Source organism: Atheta coriaria, unplaced genomic scaffold (genome assembly GCF_025399875.1).
Source record: "Atheta coriaria isolate IRGN ID8LTWV9N9 unplaced genomic scaffold, Caltech_Dcor_3.1 hic_scaffold_6_pilon, whole genome shotgun sequence".
Lineage (NCBI taxonomy): Eukaryota > Metazoa > Arthropoda > Insecta > Coleoptera > Staphylinidae > Dalotia > Dalotia coriaria.
The window spans coordinates 12429126-12450878 of record NW_027045448.1 but is presented as its reverse complement, the minus strand read 5'-3'; the positions used below and the strand labels follow the sequence as shown (position 1 = coordinate 12450878).

General features: G+C 38.6%; 1 protein-coding gene and 1 long non-coding RNA gene across 15 annotated transcripts in view; both read left to right on the top strand.

The window, feature by feature from the left end:
* The first annotated feature begins 3102 nt into the window (after nt 1–3102).
* On the top strand, nt 3103–6242 carry LOC135793584 (uncharacterized). Its single transcript, XR_010548655.1, has 2 exons — nt 3103–3237; nt 3389–6242. It is a non-coding gene; the product is annotated as an uncharacterized lncRNA (long non-coding RNA).
* A 1609-nt stretch (nt 6243–7851) lies between these two features.
* LOC135793344 (uncharacterized) overlaps nt 7852–21753 on the top strand; it is a 127006-nt gene continuing 113104 nt past the window's right edge. For 9 of the 14 annotated variants that reach the window (XR_010548619.1, XR_010548623.1, XR_010548622.1 and 6 more), the window contains exons 1-2: nt 11988–12225; nt 12278–12386. The gene's annotated coding sequence lies outside the window, so the exon portion shown is untranslated. Of the gene's footprint in view, nt 10237–11984; nt 12226–12277; nt 12387–13084; nt 13411–21753 lie in introns of those variants that run through there. The other 5 variants (XM_065304265.1, XM_065304264.1, XM_065304263.1 and 2 more) reach the window with 2 other exon arrangements.

Genomic DNA, 21753 nt, shown 5'->3' with positions numbered 1-21753 from the left:
AGCATTCTCGAATTCTTCGCTCGCCGACATCAAAAACGTTCGGTTATCATTAGCCGACGAAATTCTTTCTCCTTCCGTTGCGAGGGCTCAAATTCCACGAATCGCTGCCGTTCGAACATCATTTCGACTTGTTATCAAACAAATTGGTCGAGTTAAGGTTCGAATCTTTATACTTCTACCAATAACCGTTAAAGAACCACCAAAGTCCATCGAAATCGATACGGCAATAGAAAATAAAAAATAGAAAAAGTCGAGACATGTGGAAGAGAGGTGTCTTACACCTGTCTACGCTGACCGCCACACACATATCTATAAACACCCTTCCGCAAGCTGTTTATTTATTATTATTAGAAGTAGTTTTTTCCAAACTTGTTCAGCGCCTATCTACGCCTAGGAAATTAAAAATTCGAAGCAAGTCGTGAAAAGGGTGCATTCACTCTTGATAGTTTTCGGTCAGTCAGTTGCTAATTAGACGAGAAATGATTTTTAATAAGTCGAAAATGCCACGGGCACAACAACACCAACACATTGTGGCGTTTTATAGACGCGCAAGCATGGAAGCTAGAAATTATTAGTTTTATGCGGGCCCTGCCTCCACGACTCCGCAGCAGTAACGACCAATTAAATTAAATTTTTAATTGTTTGCCGCGGTTCGAACACTCCGCCATCCACCTCAGCTCCGGCAGTGTGTAATTGACATGTCGATTCTTCATTTTACGCATTGCGCTGTGTTCTCGACGTCGTAAAACGATTTATAGTCGGTTTCATTGTGCTAAAATAATATAGAATCATATTTATCGTATTTATGAGGCTGAGAATGTACATCAAAGTGTTATTGACCGATATTTAATCGGATTAAGTGCTTTGAAACTTAATTTTTAGATTAAATTTTATTTGCCGTGCGGAATCGCTCGGCTGGTGTATCAATTAAACGTGTTATTCGGGATACTTTAAGTGCGACCACGTCGGGAAGGTAATTGAAGTTCATTGTTGTTGTTATTAATTATTCATTAGTTTGTTTAATTAAGTTTACACATAATTAATTTCCGTTATACAATTAGAGCTAAATTTCGGTGCGTTTCGTTGAAATTGCTGTTTATATTATATTTTGTTTATTAGTTTTTTTCTTGTTTAAAAAATTTAGGTAATTTTACAGCTCTAGAGCGGTAAATGCTGCACTGGATAAAATTGCATTAAAAATAAATGAGTGCGTCGTCTGGCAGTTGTAGCATTTTGATATAACTTATGGTAAACTTATAGTAATATAATAGAAAAAGGGGCGACCGGCGTCGATTGTGGCGACTGAGCGCCTCGGACTTTTGATAAGGTCACACCCACCGATGTTTAACGAATTTTTTCCACGTTCACGTCATCCGCCATGCCACGCCGGCGACCATTGCCACACGAAGCCACTTCGTGCGCCCGGCGACGTAATTATTCGTTTATAATATAATGAATAAATTAACGTCGAGTAATTAATTTTTCGATGCAACGTCTGCGGCTATATTTATCCTACGAGCGCAACGACTATGTAAACGAGCATGAAATTAACGTCGTTCTATCGGCCCGACGTTATCGCCGCATTAAATTCACGCCACCATTTTTCGCACGTCGAATTAAAAAATTCAACGTTCAAATCGTCCAAAATCGCTGGGAAAATATCAAATGTTGAAAATATATTCAAATTTCATCGCGCTGCAGGCGTAAAAATGGCTAGAGGTGCAATATTTTCATATTTGTAACAAAAAATCACTTTGTATTACAATTAATTTGCCGCGCCGGCTGACAGATATGAAGAGGATGAAACAAATGAGAAATATAGAGTGACATGGCGAGTGACAAACGGAGTGTGCAGGTAAGCGTGCGTAATTAATCAAATGTGGCGCTTTGAGGGCTTTCGAGTCGATGGCAAACAACAAGCAACAAACACAATTGTACCAAAAAAAAACCTGCTGCCATTCAATGGACGCCGCCCGTTGCGGATCGAAATTGATGTGACACTCACAGAAACTCGAACAATAACGCGCTTGATTAATTGATTTCGTGTATTTATTTACAAATTAATTTATCCGCCGCAGAAAAAGCTTAAAACAAAAAATTTAAAAGAAATACGATTGGGGGATTGTAAATTGTAATGTCATATGTCATTTTGTCACGTGTGACGTGTAGGGGGTGGCCTAATCCTTGAGATTTGCAACTTTGGTGTCCAATTGCGTCCAGGCATCTGACATTAAGAGCATTAGGTATGATTAGGTTTCCTTCCGTTTCTAATTTGCTCCTGGAGTCTAAATTCGGCTTAACGTCAACCATTGGGAGCTAAGAATAAACGAAACAAATCCGTATGTAAATGTAATCGCAATCGCTGTAGGTGGTGCAATGTAAATTCGCAACAAATCTGCATCAACTGATCAAGCCTAATTGATGTTGATTGAATTGCACATCCAACACAAATGTTCAACAGCGAAACAGTAGAATTAAATTAAGTTTCGTTGTGTTTCACGTTTAATTTTAACATGAAGTTCATTTTTCTGTTGCAGATGGCAGCAGCAATCAATATCTAAGGGTGTAGAGCTTTCGAGTGTGGCACATTCCCCCCAAAAAGCTGCTCTGGTTGCGTTCCATGCTAAAGCAAGAGCTTTTAACTTCGACTCGACGCCGCTAGGTGGCGACTGCTGCTTGGACTGGTTGCGTTCCGCGCTGTCGAAAGCTCTCGCTGTCCCCACTCTAAACTACCGCTCGCGTGATTCCCCTACATCGGCAGTTTAGTATGCGTGCGGAGTGTACCGGAGTGTGCAAAACGAGGCGTGGTTTTTCGCCGCGTTTTTCATCAGTCGCTCGTGCGCCGTGCGAGGCGGAGTTTTCGTGGGGGACACAAATTTCCCATCGACACACTCATACACGCACTAGTAGAGAGCTAGGCGCTAGCTAGTGTTGTTAGAAGAGTGAGTGCATTTGGTGTTCGTGCGTGTGCATGTGCAGTGCGGTCGAGGGCGGCGGTGTCGTGGGGGGCGCATGACGGAAGCTCGCGAGTCGCGCAACTGTGGAGGGAAACGTGCACTTGACGTCCACGATCGCTCCGCGCTACACCAGCACCAGTGATACTGCCAGAGCGCTCGAGAGTTGTTTAGTATTTAGTAGAGTTAGTAGAGTTTAGACTGCGAGTATTACGCGAAAATGTGAAGTTCGGAAGTTTTGTGAATATTTTTTCCTGTGAGGACATCAATCATTTTTTTGTTGGTAAGTCGATTATAGAATTAAGTTTTGCTGAATAAAATTTAATAAAAACTAGTTTAATGCTTGTTAAATTATGTGGAGTTGTAGTAAAATTTTAGTTGTGCCAAGTAAAAGTAATAAGAATGACGTTTTCTTTCTTTTTTTCTGTTTCCAGATAGTCGGAGGTTTCGAAGGAGAAATTGCTCTCCCCACCGAATTGTCTACACTCACACATGCGTCGCACGCCGAGTTGCCACACATGCGCACACACACGTCGAGTCCCCCCACCACGACACCGGTGTGCCCTCCACCACCACCACCACCGCCGCGCTGCCCTCACGGCGTCTTGTCGGCGGGCGCGCAAGTGCCCAAGCGCACCGCGCTCTCTTCAAGACACCGCGCGTCGGAGTCGGAGTTCCTCCGCTCGCGGTTTAGTGCTTGGCGCGCTCTCGAAGACACCGCTAGCAATCGCCCGAGCAACACCGGCGTGTGTCTTCCATCGGCGCACGGGGACTTGGAAGAAATATAACGCACCTGACTTCATCGGCACGCCAGTCGGCGCGCGGCACTTTGATGACATCAAAGCGACGACGACTGCGTTCGGACTTCAACTTCCAGCCTCTCTCTTCGCGAGCTCTACGACTTCAAAGCGCAACGTGCGGCGAATAAAATTTTTTTGCATCGCGACGCAACGCACAACAACTACGCGGAGCAAAAAGTGAAAAGATAAATTACAGTGAAGTGAGATTTAACTTCATGACTTGGTGATTAAAGCAAAGTTTTAAAATTAAACCAAGCAAACTTAAACGTTCACAACGCATGCAGCAAGAAAAAGTTCACCATCGGCGGCAGTTCTTCGTTGTTGTTTTTTTCACGAGGGCGTTCAGCGTAAGTGATTTTTAATTCTACATTTTTATTGCGATTATTGCGCCATGAAAACCAACACGGTATTAAAAGGTTTTATTGCGGCTATTTTTGACTTTTGAGCTTTCGACAACTTTATGATGCAGTGTAACACTACACTTTTACAATGCGACTGTACTTACCTATTATTGGGGGTATAAAGAACGAAATCAAATAAAGGAAGCAAAAAAAAAGCGCCACACGAATTCACCGGCACAATAGCGGTGCTATTATCCGGGCCGTCGGCAACTTAAAACCGCAACACTCACAAAGTGAGCCAAATAAAAATCAAAAGCTTCCAAGTGTGGTGCTACTATCAAAAAAGGAAGTTGTGAAAACAAAAAAAATTCTACAAGTGCACAAATTGCGAAAACCACAAATTCCGAAAATTCTACTCACTTGAGCTAATAATAGCCCTATTATTATCGACAATCAACACGATTAATAATAATTGTTCTCGTCGTCAACCGCCGCGCCTGGAGATGTCTCCTCTTGAAATAGTTTTTTTTTGTTCGTTTTGCGCCGTCTGGTCTGGCAACACCACGACGCTCTGTACACAAATGTGAACTTGAATTATGTACACATACACATACGATACGCTGACAATTGCGATCGTCGACATGTCGTCTGGCTGATAAACGCCGACGACGACTTTCGCGCGTGCGTTCGTCATGTGATAATCAATTTCTGTTTGTTTCACAGTCATTAAACCGAAGTTATTAATTTCTGGATAAGCGCAAGTTGTTTTATGAAGTCTAAAGTTGTTCTGTGAGTTGTAAGTGAGTAAATTTCAAGGCCAGCAAAGGCCAGAAGCCGGTCTCGCGATAATTATTTATTTGACTTGCGCGTTCAATTTCCAGCAATTCAATATTTGCTCACACAAGCCAAGCCAAGCAAAACTCGTCGCTTGTTATTTCCATTTCAATTTCAATTTCTCATTGCGTTTCTATTGTTAACGAAAAACGACTGCTGTTTTTTTTTTCCTCTGCTTGCTGTGTAGTAGGTATTGTGCGTGCATTATGAAAAATAATGCGCACGCATGCATCCGCATATCCGTCGCGCACGCTTCCGAAAAACGTTAATGATATGCAAAAGCGCTACCGTGGGCAACTCGGCACGCATAACAATGCCGTGTGCATGACACAAAAAAAGGGGTGAAACGTCGAGGCAGACAGAATGTAGTGTGTAGTGTACACAACGCATTCACACACAACGTCTGAAAAACTGAATCATCGAAAGGGTTGAAACACAAAATTCCATTTCACATCGGCAATGCATTAGCTCCGGAGAGAAAGGGTCACGCTTTTAAAAGGTCGCGCTATCAATACCCAAGGTAAAAGGTAGAATCATTACCTGGATTACGCCGATTACGGGAATATGCTGGCTGTACCTGAATGAGCCCGTGATTTATGCTTTAAATATTCAAATTCACATTCGGCAACACATTTGAATATGAACAGTGCCCGGCTATAATTTTTCATCGGCATTTTGCTGTTGCATATTTTATCAGCGGCTTCAAAAAAACTATTATACGCGTCGCGCATGAAAGACGCCAATGAAAAGAGGACTCTCCACTAAAAGAGTTTCAAAGTTATCCTAACGATGGCGACGCAGAAATTGTGTAAAATGTAAAATGTAATTTAAACCGGTCTTAAGTTTGAAGTTAAAAGTTTAAACTTTGCGCTCCAAGTGCTAGACACCTCTCTTATCTTTCCATTTCCATTTTACGGGGTTTTTATTACCATCACCGGAGATAATGTTACGTTTATAAACGTGTCTGCGCGCAGATAGAAGAAAAAATCGCCAGATAATGTGACAATGTGACAGGTGAACTTTGCCGGTCTGCAATTAATTCAATTTTAATTAGTTTTCATTAAATTTAATTGTCGCATTATTTTCAGCGTATGTGTGTGCGTAATTACGAAAATTACTAAATGACTCGCTAGCGTCGCGAACAAATAAGCTAGTTAGAATAATAAAATAAAACTCTCCGAGTGTGTGATGTGCCAACAGTCAAGTCAAGTCATGAAAATATTTGTCCTGCGAAGAGACGACGTGAATGTGTTTTTTTTTTCACCTCTTTGAATGCGAGATGCGCGCCGGCATTGAAAACGTTGAAAAAAGAATTCGTTAAATATTTACCATAAAATTCAAATATATTACGCGGCATTTAAAAGGCTCAAAGGCGGTGAGAGGATGAAAAAAAAAGCCGAGGATCGTTGCGCAATGTGTGCACCGACGATAAGGTCTAAGCAGGTATACCTGGAACAAACGGGTTTATCTAAATTCCAACCTCGTAATCGTAGGCAACCAAACATACAATAACATTTTTTGTATTTTAGAAAAGAGTTAAAATCAATTTTCTTAATTCGGGGGCAAGAAAATCACGCAGTGACGAGTCGTGATCGGCCTATCACCGGTCGTGCTTCTCGTGATCGAAGACAACGTTACGGGATGTTGATAGGTTTCTAGGTTATGTTCGATGCGCTCTCGCACGAAGGAAGCGTGAGTCAGTTAGTCACTCCGCACCTCTGGCAGCGTCGGTCATTATTATTGCAATTACTTTTTAAACTCGTTGGCTGCTCCGGCGAGGAGTATTAACTGGAAGCGATGGAAAATGCTCATTTTTCAAGCGCGCCGTCGAAGCGGGTGACCTAATGAACGTTCATTATCGCATGGAAAATTAATGCAGCGCATAATTTATCGTTTTTTTTTTCTTTCTAGTCCAGAGTATGGCATACACACACATACACATGGTAATTACATTATGCACAATAACGTGCTAATTAACAATAACAATATAATATGATGAGTGAGTGAAATATTGACGTTTTTTTTAAATTTTTATTTTTCGGCTGTGGTGTAGATGTTATTCGGTAAAAATGTTCGGGTCACAAGTCGAAATAATTACACGTACATAATGTGTAAATTAACATATCCTGTTTTAAGTCAGGCTAGTCATGGCTATTTTTATCGCCGGGTTTTCGAGGCGCGCCGATTCTGCACGATTTGTCACATAGAACATTCTTTAGTTAAATAATACTCATGATAGGGTTGTAAATGCGTTGTTTTTCTTCTTCTTTTTTTTTTTGGATTTTCTCCTGTTTAGCGTTCCGTTCGATAGTCGCACGCGGGCACTCGGCCGTAATGCGCGTCCGACGAATAAAACTTATTAAGCACAGCCCGACCAACCAGCACTAACACAAACCCAATGAATTATTAATTAATTTTCGTGTGTGCCGGGGCTGGCTGGCTCGTTGGGTGTTTGCCGAGCGCGCACAGCACCACGTATCGTAAAGAATATTATTATGGGCAGTGCCGCGACGTTCCATACGTTAATTAAAAATAAAATACAAACGAGCATGTGCGTCACGTCACCATTACATCAGCGGCGAGAGCGAGAAAACGTAAAAAATATTTCATAGAATACCACACACACACTCACGCAGCAGCAGCAGTTTAGTTAATTATTGATTATTCGATGCTAAATGTGTAAACAAAATCAAAATGTCGGGTGGATTGAGAGAGGGGGTGTGTTCTGTGTTCGTCATGGCGATAATTCGCGAACCCCAACGCACCCTGCTTCTGTTCATGCATGCGTAACATACAACGAAACGCAGAAATAGATTATCGAAATGAGTTGCGAGGCGTATGAAGAGCATGACTCCCACTTTTCAGAGGGTTGCACACTCGTAGGGTGAGGGATGACTACAGAACTATATGATAATACTACTAAAACATTAATTTTCTACTTAATTATTTAAATTTTTTATCAAAAAATTTAAAAAAACGTAAAAACGCATTGGAATTGTCGTTTTTTTTTAATAGTTTTGTCTTTTTTGTTAGTTAAATTAGTGAATTGTGAGCGTAAAAATTTGAAAAGGGTGTATCTCCTCCCTCGGAGGGTGGATTGATGTTTGGATCGTTTTTCTGCACACATGCATGCACGTAAGCGCCGAGCTAATTGGCCGACAGGCCGACATCGCATCGCCCTCGCTTCAAAACCATCAAAATCTTCCAAAATAAAATCTGGAATCCCCCTCAGTACAAGCACAGATACCACACACGCACTCGAAAGTCTATCCTGCGTAGAGGAAGATGTAAATTACAATGTTGAATTACAATGTGCATGCTCGAAATGAGAATACAAGTAGTACTGAACGAAATGAAGGGATTTCGTACTGATCCCGTGCCGACGTTCCCGTCGAATCGGGAAGCTTTAGTAATCTTCAATTTTCTCGCATCGCCGCCGTAAAAAATGACAATGACGTCACACCAGGCGGCGACACTGGTCGTAAATTTGCGCCATTTGTCAAATCGACACGTTGAAACAAATGCCCGAATTAATCGCTTCCTGCGTCGACAATAAAACAGCTCTTCGGCGGAGCCACACAACAAAGAAACAACTAATTGGTGACTGGATGTTTTATATCAACGGAAAATATTTTCTACTTCTACCAGGCTTCTAAAGTTGTTTTATTTTATTTTATTCGATAGTATTTTTTCTTCTTTCTAGTTTTATGGTTAATAAAATTAACCGCTAGATGTTTAACGACAGGGCGCGGACATACTAACGACATGTTGCAGACAATCGAAAGAAAACGACGATTTTTACACGACGAAATTTTAATCACAGTTGGTAATTATTTTAAATGGGACGCACACTACTTTTGCGAGCCGGATTGAGAAAGTCAGGAAGTGGACAATTAACTTATTAACTACCGATTTTTATGCGATTCGCAACGTTTTGCTTTCAAAGTCGTTAATTGTTCGGCGTAATTCTCAATTAAGCCACCGGGAGGTAAAACATCTGCAAAGCGGTGCGTGATTTTTTATTGAAAAAAAATTTATTTTCTCATTGAATGAGATTACGAACGTAGAAAAAAGTTATGAACATCAAACTCGACTTTCTTTTATAGTTCTTTATGGTATTTTTTCTCAGCGGGCAACTTTTTTCGAGCAGGTAGTTCTGAAGGGTCCTCAACTCACTGGGAGCATTTAAAAAATGGTTATAGACCGCAATAAACTTGCCCAGACATTCGAAATAGTCAGATAAATGTAATATAAGCGCGGAGATTGTTTCGGACGGTTTTTTTTCGTTGCCTCAAGGAGAAGGTATCTAAAAAACGCACGAAATTATAGACCGACCAATTTTTGTTCACCTACGTGATGATATTACCATCATACGAATAGAAACAACTTTCTGATTCGTACGAAAAATCTAAAATTGCATTTTGGTACCCTTGACTATAGACTTGAAGAGAGAAGGGTTTTGAAGAAATGTAAAAATGCACACGCACGCGGCGCGGCCGGTTCGTGAATCGTGAAGGAAGGAAGAATACTGAAGAAGGAATACCGGTCCGGCTAGTATTTTACCATTTTCGATGATGTTCTTCGCTGGGAGACACGCCGAGAGACCACATCGTACGCTCGCTCGCCGATTAAACTTCCAGCAACCGAGCCAACCGACTGAAGACTGAAGACGAGTTTCACATTTTTGTGGTTGACCACTAGCGAGGTATAGAGTTCCTACGTGATTTTCACATTTGTAGGAACTTCATACCGTGCTCTTGGATCTTCCAAATTTCATCACATCATCAAAAAAATAGAAAAAAATCAATTTATTCTTTTACAGAAAAAAATAATTTCTATTAATATTCTTGTATAATATGTGAATGTGAATGCAAGTTGCGTAGTAATAACCTATAATATTGTTATCGTATACGAGTAGTAGCATGTTGGCATGTTAGCAATTTTAAAAGGGTTTTCATTTGTTTTGTGCGCTCGCATCTTGAGTTGCGCATGAAATTGCTATTATTACGCGCCTGATATGATATACGAGGAGGAGGCTCTTGTATCCTATGACGTAATTACTGGGATGACCAGTGGGGAATTCGAAATTGCAATCGTGGGGAAATTCAGCACGTTAGAAATTAACTATGACAACAACAATAATAAAAAAAAACGCAAAACGCGGTATTTCCATCCACAACAACTTTTACAATATGTTTACAATGATACTTATTATCTTTATTGTTTATTAACAAAGGAAACGAGGTAAAAACTTGCGTAAAGCCTGTTTAAACTCGCTCAGTAATAATTTAAAGTTTTCAGTAGTCGGTAAGTACATATCTACTTGCATATTAATTCGTTTTGCTTTATATTTATTTTATTTGCTTAATGTGCACTTGGACGAGTTACCCATTCATTTAGTGCGGCATTCTCGAAACAAACGTCAATAAATAAAATGCAAACTATTACAACCTGGGAAATCCATGGAAATTATCAACCACTTACGTAAAGTTAAATATTTTAATTAAAAGTAAAGCTAAAAATATAAATGTTTTTATTAATAACTTGACAGATTATTTTCGTATTAATTATAATTGCAATACAATTAAAATGTTTCTAATTATTCTATCAAATGACTTAAAATGCCAACGGATGAGTTGTTCGGCTCTTCTAATGATTTAAAAAATAATAAAATAAATAAAATAATAATAAAATACAAAATAAACACGCCATTAACGTAAAATATAATGGGTCTTAATTATGAAAGCCTAAATTACGAATGCGTTCGTTAATTATAATTAAAATGACGTTTGTATTTCGTTTGTAGACGGAATTGCGTATCATAATAAAATTGACAATAATGGCGTGCGCTTGTTAACTGTCGCCGTAATTCATGTTTAAGTAGGTAATTAATAATTAAAACAATGTTCGGCAAGCATAATTTACAAAGTATACAATCATATTCTTTGTTGTTAAATTATTATCACATATTATCACTGGTAAAATGTTATTTTTGGAATTTTTATACGAAAACACGTGTAGAATTTTGATTCGAAAAGAATTCTCTTCGTAATTGTAACACACGCATCGGATTGTTGCAAAGTTGTAATTAATGTAGCTGTGTAGCGCGCACCCATCCACCGGAGGGGTTATAATTTTCCACGTTAACAAGAATTGCTTTGCTGGTTGCTGGTTTAATGACGATGCCCCGAACGCGCAACGTAAACACACATATCTCTCTTGACTTATTTAATTATACACCACGCCGGTGTTTTTTATAAGCCTACGGCTGTACACAACGTTTTTTTCGTATTTTTAACCAATTTCGATACGAACTGTAGCGTCCCGGGTGAAATGTATGAATTTCAATGCAAATTGGTTAATAACATATCATTTGTTATTAGCTATCTTTTAATTAGTTTTAATTTGGTTGCATTTCCAATGCAGCGTCGCCGTATAATTACAATTACGTGTTTGATTACTGCTTCAGTATGTTTTTTTTTCTCTCTGTGTGAGTGTGAGGGGTTTTATCGCCCCGTATGCAAATACAAATTTTCCACTATTTTGTTTTCGCCGCCGACGATAATCCGACATGCGAGCCGACATGAAAAGAAAACCGGCAAACCGACTAACCAGCAACTAACGCTCCTCGCGCGTATTATAGAAAACGTAAAATAAAAATTAAATTCCCTGGCGTCGTGGCTGCTTGTAGTGGCGAACATGCCAACGCACGATTTATATTCGTTAAAATGCGAAATTCGTGCAAAGCGTCGTCCGCTCGGATCTCGCTCGTTAATCAAACATTTTTACTGCTTGTTAGAATATTTTCTATTATTCGTCATTCGCGTACGCGGCGGCGTTTAACGCCCGTCCACGTCGAGTTTGTTTTCCGCGAACGATGTCCAGAAAACTGGGGATTAGCATGTCGACTTTCTTTTGCTTTTTATTAGCAAGATTGTGCATAATATTAACTTCTACCACATGTTTCACATAACATAGGCCACCCACAATACACATAGAATATTTACACGTGAGGTAACCTCGTGTGAACACAGTGTATTGAACGATGATAATAGTTATTTTTATCAGTGTGGTGAACAAGTCAACCAACGTTGCAGCACGATGGCGTGCTATCGAGAATTGTTTAATACAATCAACAAACACTAAGTACATTAAGTGCAAACACACAAACAAACGGAGTTGGAGTTCGCAGAAAAACAAACAGCTAATTTTATGCGAAATTCAGAAGAAACCGAACAAAAAATCAGCGATAAACGCTTGAAAATTAACATTTATAATATCTTAACACGAATTTAAGTAAGTATTCGCAAGTTTTTCATGTGATTTGTTGCATTTTCTTATTTTGTAGCTTAAAAACTTTGAAACGCTGATAAAAACAAGTCGTAAAAATCATTTATATTCTTCAACTTGGTTAATCTGGATCTTAACCCTTTGCTTCAGGAGGAGTCGGGGCATTCGTAAGTACTTTGTAGCACCGGATAGTTTTGTGCGGTGCAAAAATAAATAACACACAGCGTCGCCGACTACAAGCGCTGCGGCCATAAAGAACTAGTTAAATTAATTTATGCAGCGAAACGTTCGGGAACGCTCGACGGATTATAAATCATGCATATCTTATCTCGCGCACCGACGGCGGCGACGACGACGACGAGCGCCGTGCTAAAAATTACTCGGTGCTCGCTGCCTCGACAAATCTGTGGATAGTAGCGCTATAGATATTTGATATAATAAAATCCGTATGTGTAAGTGTATGGACATAGAATCAAAGCTTCTTTGAATGTTTCCTTGCTGTATTTTTTGGGGTTATGTGCAAATAAGTTGCTTGACCGCTGCATGTCGTGTGCCAATTCATAAAATTTTCGCATGCGCGGAAACTGGCCGTCGTCATGCGATTTTTCGCAATCGCAGCGTGCTTGCGAAACGCGTCGAGAAATCAACGTTACAAGACAAATTAATGCTGCCGGGTTGAATTCAACAATATTCGCAAATTATCTGAATTATCAGAGTGTGGCGAAAGGTAAAGAAACGAAATCGATTCGATTTCGATTCCGATTCAAATCGGCGCTCGCACGCCGGACGATTACGTAAGTGTAGTGTGGTGCATTTTATGCGCGCGCACGCATCCGGTGCAAATAAACATTGCGTTATCGCGTAAGATTTCTGCCGGTGTACGTTTCTAGCCTCGCAAATCAATCTCGCCTGACTTATATTCAAATATAAAACTGCTGATGACGTTATGCAACCTAAAATGCACCACAACAACCACACCACGCATTTGTGCATTAGTGGAAGTACGATTAGTGTTATAATAAACCAACATCCGGTATAAATTAAACGTTATCAAACCGCGCTTTGAAATTTTAAACATTCGGTACTAAACATGCAATTTACTCGACGTGCTTGTAGTGTTTTATCTGAATTGTATGCAGAATTCATGTTTCGCGCTGCATTCGAGCGGTTTTTAAGGTTAATCAATATTGGGTAAGTTGTATTTTTATATTTTTAATGTAAATTCGCGTCCACAATGCATCCAATTGAATATTATAATAAACGTTCTCGCGTTGATGAGTCATAGACGCAAGTCGTGTCATCGCACAATGGAGAAAGCTGCTAATATTGTTAACATTACTTTACTCGTATGCCAACTTAAGTTAACTCAACTTAACACATGGTGTCACATATTCTGCGAACAACGAGCTCGTTTACTAACGCAATTCTATGCCTGTATACTTCGCAGACACATCAAACGTTGATTTATTGCCAGACACTTAGTATTTTTTTCTGCGAATCAATGGAAACAGCGTCGTTTTTTTGAATACAATGTCATGTCAGAAATACCTATTCAAATGGTTTTCGATTTTTATTTCATTTCACACACACACACCGAGGAGTGCGAATGCAAATGTTTCGTACTTTCGACATTGCGAAATGACGAAATTCGAAATTTTATTCGAATTGTTTGCGATGACAGCGCGTTTTGCAATTTCCGCGCATCCAAACAGCGATTTAATGGTTTTTAACGAAAAAATTATCCGAAAAATGACGTCAGATTTACTATAATCTGACACTCGTGCGGTGTTGCACGTTGCACACGTTATGCGCAGTTGCGGTTACATTAATTAGACATGCTAATAAGCGCAGGAATGCGCAGGGTGACGAAACACAACAACCCGACTCAAATTTCACGTCGTCCGCAGAACGACCGCAGGAACGAGCGAAGAATGCGTGCGTGAGATGCGTAACCGCGACGAAGAGCGACCGAAACCTAACCTCAAAGCGCACAACACATTTTCCAACCTCACTAAACGCAGATGGTGATTGTTTATAAACGTGCTTTAATTAGTATGATAACATGCGCGCGCGGCTTCCGTCTTGCGTTCGCCAACAATTTACTTCATTATTTTTGATCATTTCTGCAAAATCGCATGGCAATTTCCCCGCGATCATCATTGTTTATTGCAAGTGTGTGTTGCGCTTGTTATTTCGCGATGTGCTCTTTGCTTTGGCACGCCACTCGTGTGCTGCTTGATAGCTAATTTCGAATTAGCAATTCCGAGAAGCGTCGCACATCATCATATTAAAACGTCCACGAGTCCAAGTCCAAGTTCAGCATTCGCATGCGGCGCATTCTTGTGCGCGCCCATTCTTTACCGGTTTCGTGCGAGCGTTTCTAGAGCGGCGCACACATGAAAACACACTTATCACGGCAGCGCACAACATTGTTGCATTCTTTGGCGGTAGCGTCCTTAGTGGCATTTCGGTGTCATTTTTCCGTGTGCCGTTTGATTCATGCGCGTCGCGGACGAAATACATGCTGCATTTAGTCGGACGACATGGGACAAGTATTTTTGCGCGTATACCGAGTGTTTAGCGGTGGGTTTTTTGTGTTGTAAGTTGAAATTTATCGTTGACTTTGTTAAAATGTAATGTATAGCGTTAATGTGATGTGTATGATGCTCGTGGACGTTTTTCAATGTAATTAGAGCAATTTCGCTTTGAAAACTTGCTGTTTGTTTCAACGTTTCAATGTAGGATACACAGGGTGATCAAAATAATTAATTTTGTATCAATATGTTAAATTTTTAGTAAAAATTAATCGGATATTACTAATATTGATAAATTTTTTCAATAAATCATTAAATTAAATATTTTCTAACATAACCTCAAAGAAAAAAATAATTTTTTTCAATTTCTCAATTTTTTAATGGATTTTTAAAGTTTTTTCTTGATTATTCCATTATTCGGCACTGAGATTAATCTAAAAATATCAAAATTATTTGTATTTTTAAATTTGTGACGTTCATAACCTAATTTAAAAGAAATTTTTACTTTTATTTGCAATTAAATGCATTCCTGGAATTTTCTCGCTACACTCATATTGCTGTCTGTCCAGAAGAAGCAATTTATACTTGTTTATACTTATTACAACTAATTTCATAAAGGCGAGTCGCGAGCGTTGAAAAAAAAACCTCTCGCAACAACTCCAACTCGGCATCCACCGTGGATGGTGATATTAGCAATACTTGTTGCTCGTTACTCGCTCGCCGACTTGTCGTGTGTGCTTGTTTTAACATGAATTCTCAGCTTCGGGCCTTCGCATATAGAACTATATAAAACGTACGAGATTCGAGTGCGCAGAGTTGAAAGTTCCCATTCGTTACCGGCTTCAATTTCGTGAATCATTTAATACATTTTTATGGCGAAAATTCAGCGCCACGACGATTATCGTCATTAAGCTAATGGAGTTAATAGCGCGTTCTGTGTTTAACAACTACAAATTGTGTCTAATTGTTGAGGCCGTAATTGCGTTGGCCGTACGAGAGTTTCTGCCGGCGTATGATTCTTGGGTATTGATTAAGAAAAATGAGAAACGATAGAATACTGATAGAATTTTAACGAACTGTTAATTATTGTATTTGTTTCTCTGCCGTGTTTAAATGAAATTAATTGCTCAGATGTTTAATTAAAAGAAATCTTGCCTATGGATAATTATTTTTACATTTTTTTAATCTTTAGAAACAAAAATTCTGATTTTTTGGTAAAAATTTATTTAAAAATTAAATTTTTTAAAGTTTCAATCTCCCTTTTTGAAAATACGATTTACAGTTTAGTAATTTACATCAACGAATCAATCAGACTTAAGATTTATCTAGCTTAAGATTATTAGCTTTCGGTTTTTTGAAAAGAAAACGAAGAAAAAAGCCATCCACGACATGTGAATCGAATTCGGAACATGTGAATCCGTGCGTTCGGCTCGGATTAGAATCGTTATTAATGGTAATCCGCGAACGCGATCGTGCGCGCCGTTCCTTCGCCGCCTTTTCCATCTTCCGGACCAAGGAGGAAAACATCGGCGACGAGCGGTTGTAAGCGGGCGAGAAGTTCAGCGCGAACATCGTGACTCCGTTTGCTGAACCGGCATGATTCATGGAGCACGTATGAAATCGTACGGATCGTACGATTCCTGGCTTTATATTATGATGCTCATTTTTCGATGCGCGCTATCAACTCCGACGACTTAAGCGCGCACGATCGTCGGCGAGCGTCCATGCATTTGTAAGCAAATGGTGCGCGTTGAGTGCGAATTAGTATCGCAACGTGTGATCACTCGGACTCGCCGAGAAAACGTGTAAATTTGTAATGTTACACATCAACTCCGGTATAATTGCGTTCGAAATCGAACAGCGAACATAACCTTATCGAAAAAAACACAATTTTTGCTTTAACTTTTTCGTTTTTTGATATTTTTTCACGTTTTAACACAAATTCTGCTCTACAGGACGTAGATAAATCAAAAAATTAAGGATTTAATCATTTTTACATAAAAATTACACAAAATAAAACTTAAACTACCATCGCCATCTGTTGGTCATTATGTAAACTAAATGATTTTGCTCTTAGTGCATTGAAATACAATAATCAATTGATTCTATTGATGTGTAGTTTTTTCGAATTTAATTTAATTTAAGTGTTATCTTGAAGAGTTATCTTCAAGTAGAAAATAATGAACTACTGTGAGAAACTGTGGATGAATGCGCTGCATATGTGGGCCTTTCATTACGAGAACTTCTTGGGCGCGCATTTAATTTTAACGATTTTCAAGTGCGGCCGTTGTGCAACGCATTCGAAATCTTTAAAATAAATAAATAAAGTATCAAGAGCGCTCGCCGAACAAACAAACACAACGCACAACGCCAGCCGAAAAACTGGTACTCGAAAATCTTGAATATGCCCTCAGAGAATGGGCGACATGTTCTTTGCCATGTTGCCAATGAATGGAAAACCATGTGTTACTGTTTATTATAATAAGTGTCACAATAACAACACTAAATATTAAAAAAAAAACAAATTTTATTATTTTTAAAAATTTTGCAAACAAAAACAGCGACATCTAGTGTTGAAAAGTTTAGAATTAATTTTTGGTAATTTTAAGGTTATTTTTGTGTAGGTTCGAGTTAAATTTCTTTGGTAACACTTGGTAAAATTAAGTTTTACGACTACGCAGAGCAAAACGGTAGTTAAACAATAATGCACCACGAGAGAAACACAAGTACTTTTCTGTTTGACACAAGTAAACTTTTGTTTCGAACGCATTTTTCGTGCTCTTTAGTCTTTGCACTCTGCTGGCGGCTGGTTTCCTGAGTTCTTTAAGCAACCGATCGCGCCGGTTCTATAACTCTTTCCTCCTGCTTGCAGCTTGTTGCGTGTTCCCCGAATCTCTTCTCGTTGCAAGCTGGCTGCTGCTGCATTGCCGTTGTCGCAGCGTATATTTTTAAGCCGCTCATTTGCGTCTCACGTTCTGTTCTACTTCTACGTAAGAGTTTTTTTTCAGCGCGCAAACCTGCGCGAAAGAAAGTATTTCACGATCATTGAAACATTGAAACGTTGTTGTGTAGTGTAGTGTAGTGCTTTACTGTTCGGTTGACTTCTTTGTATACTTTTTACCACTACAAGAATTGTAAATTCCACATGCTGTAGTCTTGTGCAATATAAATAACTAACTGAACTAACCGTCGCGTACACGTGTAATTGCTACATGGAAGTCGAAAAAAAGATTGCAAAAGGTGCATCTAAAGTGCATTCGCAAGTTGTAATCATGTAAACATTTAAATATTTATACAAAAAGCTAATTAAAAATCATTAGATGTTTTTGGCTGGAATTAACAAACAAATAATTAACACTGTTAATTAACATTAAACAAATTGTTTGTACTTTTTCATGTTCTAAGTTAATTAGGTTTTAATTTTCACGTTTTTCAAACTTTGGAACATAAATAATCAAATTAATGAAAATTTTTTATTTTGTTTTGTTTTATAACGGAAGTAAGATGCTAGTGACGTGACAAATTCGCATACCAAGTTGAAATATAATTACACGTCAAATATATTAATGCGGAACATAATCTATAATAATACGAGGTAATGAAGATAATTAGATTTTCTATAAAAGGATGAATCTAATTTAGCTTCACTTTGCATCTATTTTTGCAATATTTCTTTATTTTTGTGTTTATTTTTATTTTTAGAAACGCGTGAGTAGAAATTGTTCCATTAGCAATATTTAACGTCAATTAGTGCAAAAAATTAGCTTGTATCGTCGGAACTCACGATAAAAGGTCACGGCGCGCATACGAATCACCAAAATTTTTATATTTTTTCAACAAAAATTCAATATCAATTCGACTGCGTGTTCTATTACAGTTTTATTGCTTTTATTGTTTTTTAAAATGGTTATTTTATTGTTTTTTATCCGGCATAAATTACGCACATAAAAATTTAAATTCTCTCAAAATGTGAAATTTATTCAAATCGAAAGAAGAATTTATATTGAATTTAATTTCGACTTGTTTCACATCAAGTGCATAATTTAGTGTGTAGTGTATAAATTTCCAGATAAAACGCAAATATGTTGAAGCATATTTCGCTCTCACATGGTATAAAATGGTAGAGTGTAGACTGAGTAGAGAGTATGGTGCATTTCGGTTCGTTTGAGAGCGTTTTCGGTACGCCGGAGCCGTGCACGCCGTCGTGAGTTATCTCGTTAATTGCCCATCCGGCCCTGATAAGCGACGGCGCAACAGCTTAATTCCCGCCGATGCGTTATTAATTTGGTGCAATTAAAAATTTTCTGTTCGAGCAATTACGTTATCGATACGCGATTTTAATTAACATCGTCTTTGCTCTTTTCGCTCTCTTTACATTTAATAATTTCATCATATATATTAATATTAATTAGATAAAAACAGCGGAAAAGTGTAACTTATAGAAAGTAAAAATCAAACTAGAAATAAAATTCGCTTAATTAAAATTTATTTATTTCAAAACAAAGAATTTTATAGTTTTTTGAAGTTTTTTTGCAAATTATGAAATTTAAGTGTTTTACCTATCAGAGGAGTAGATTTAACTTGATTTTGGTTGGATGAAACATGTGTGGTTGGATTTACGTGTGTGATACGTCGGGCGGAATGTGCGCGCTGCACCACCGGCGTCGGTATATATCGAGGGGTGGCGCGGGAGATGCTTGCGCGCGTCGCGACGCTGGCAATGGCCGGCGTCGAGCGTGGAACGTCGCCGACGCCGACGCCATGCACAGCATCGTCAATCGAGCGTCGCACGCTGTACAGATACGCCATCTGATGAGAAATGCCTCAACTAATAAACAAATTTAAATATTTACAAACATTTTTATAGGTATTATACACCGTGAATCATTGCGGTTTTTATTTTTTAATGACTAATACCTACTACTCCAAGTAAAATTTGTTTACGAGTGAATTATTTAACAATAAGATTTGGCACTTTAATTGTGCAAACAGTAATCGACGGCGAGACGGAGTGTTGTGCACACAAATCAAGGAAACCATCAGACGTCGAGCGTAAACATTGTTTAGCTTTGAAAGAAGAAAAGCCAGTGTTGTGTGTTTGTCGTGCCACTCCCATCGACGACTTTTCAATCTCGCTACGACAATATGACTAATATTAAACATGCCAGCAGAAATTTTTATTCAAATCGAGCAATTGAACAACTTTCTAAAAACACACTTTAATAATAATTTTCGTAATAAAAATTAAAGTTTATATTCTTACTCTACTAGTACTACTAACACATATTTATTATTCGGTTGATGAAAGAAGTAAAATCACCCTTTGGTTCTTCTTGCCTTGCGGTGTATTTTGGTATTCTTACACCTCTTACAACCCTTTTCTCCTTCAACCCCTTGAAACTCATTTGAATATTTCAATGCGTCCATCTCGGCGGCAGTAATATGCAAAACAATTCTTCGTTCATTCATCTTGTGATGCAAATGCAGCGTACGCAAAGTAAACGTAACCTAATGTGACGTGAAACGAAAAAGAAAAAAAAAATCCGATGTGTGTGTTTGCACACTGGGTTGTGAATATAAGCAAAGTACCGTAATTCATTTTACACATTGGTTCACATCGGTGCAGAAGTCCATGATTTCTTTGCTAGTACTTTTCTCACATCTCGGCGTGACACCTGAAAACATCATTTGCATGTAGGTAATTCACAACTTACACACAAATTGAAATTGATTGAATTGACGTTCGATTCAAATCGGAATAATGCATGCAAGATGCAAACCTCTTGAGTTTTTAACGTGAGAATTTTTTCTTTACTTGTATTTATTATTTATCTTTCTTTGGTTGCGTATTTAATCATAAGATCGTATATCGCAGTGCAAATATTTATCTAACATGCTTGGCGGTAGTTTTGCACTGCGACCAAAAACGGTTAGCAGCGATGTTTAAACAATGGCAGCCATTAATCAGCGATTTATCAGCAGGGACGCTGCATCCCAACGGTTATTAATCAGCCGCTGGCTTGCACCGTTATTCACACCATCGCAACGTATGCAGCCAACTGAGCATGGGTTTTTAAAATAACACCAATGAGGTTAGAATAATATAATGCGTGTGACTAACAAAAGGCTATTTTCATGCTTGATTTGCTATTCAATGCGTCCAATACGTCGAAACTTTTACATTATGATTATCATTATGATAAAGTGGTTTCAAGGAAAGTACCATCTTTGGTTCAATTGTTCCGCCTGCTTTTTTTTTCTCTTCTTCATTCCAACGGTCGTAACGCAATTGCGTCCCATTCATGTAGGTACACTTGCATTATGCATGCATACCAGAACGCTATTATTAACCAAATTATCTATGCATATTTTTTCGTGTGTGTTTTATTTTCTAAATACACCTTAGTGTCTCACAAGAAAACTCCGGGGCACTTTAGGGTGCGTGGCGTGTCTTTTGTCGTCTGTTTAACGTCATGCAACGTCCACAATGAAAGATGGCGAACGGAGAAGCCAAAAACGCGCATAAGAAAAATGCCATCGCATGCACGACACAAACGAACAACAATTTCAACATTTGCATGCGTCGCGGATGAAAAACAGATGCCCTTTAATAGCATGCCACGACATATACGAAAATATACGTTGATACAAACGATACACAACAAGAAATTCAAATTTTTACATTGCTATGTACACACAATCAAAGCCACCAGATGAAATTAGAAGGTAAATTTATGCAATTTTAATGACCGACATTTATATTGTTGAAATGGGTTTCTTCGCGACGATTACATTAACATTTGTAGAATTAAGTCGATACAAAACGCGTCAATTGAAAACCATTAATACAAGTTGTACTTGAATGTACGCTGTGTATGCTGTACAGCTTGTAAGTTGTTTGTACATTATTTTATCCGCCTGTATGTCCTGTTGATATCCGTGGCATAGTAACGTATATGATCCTCTAGGCCGTTTCAACAGGTAATTTAAGGAAGCGGCA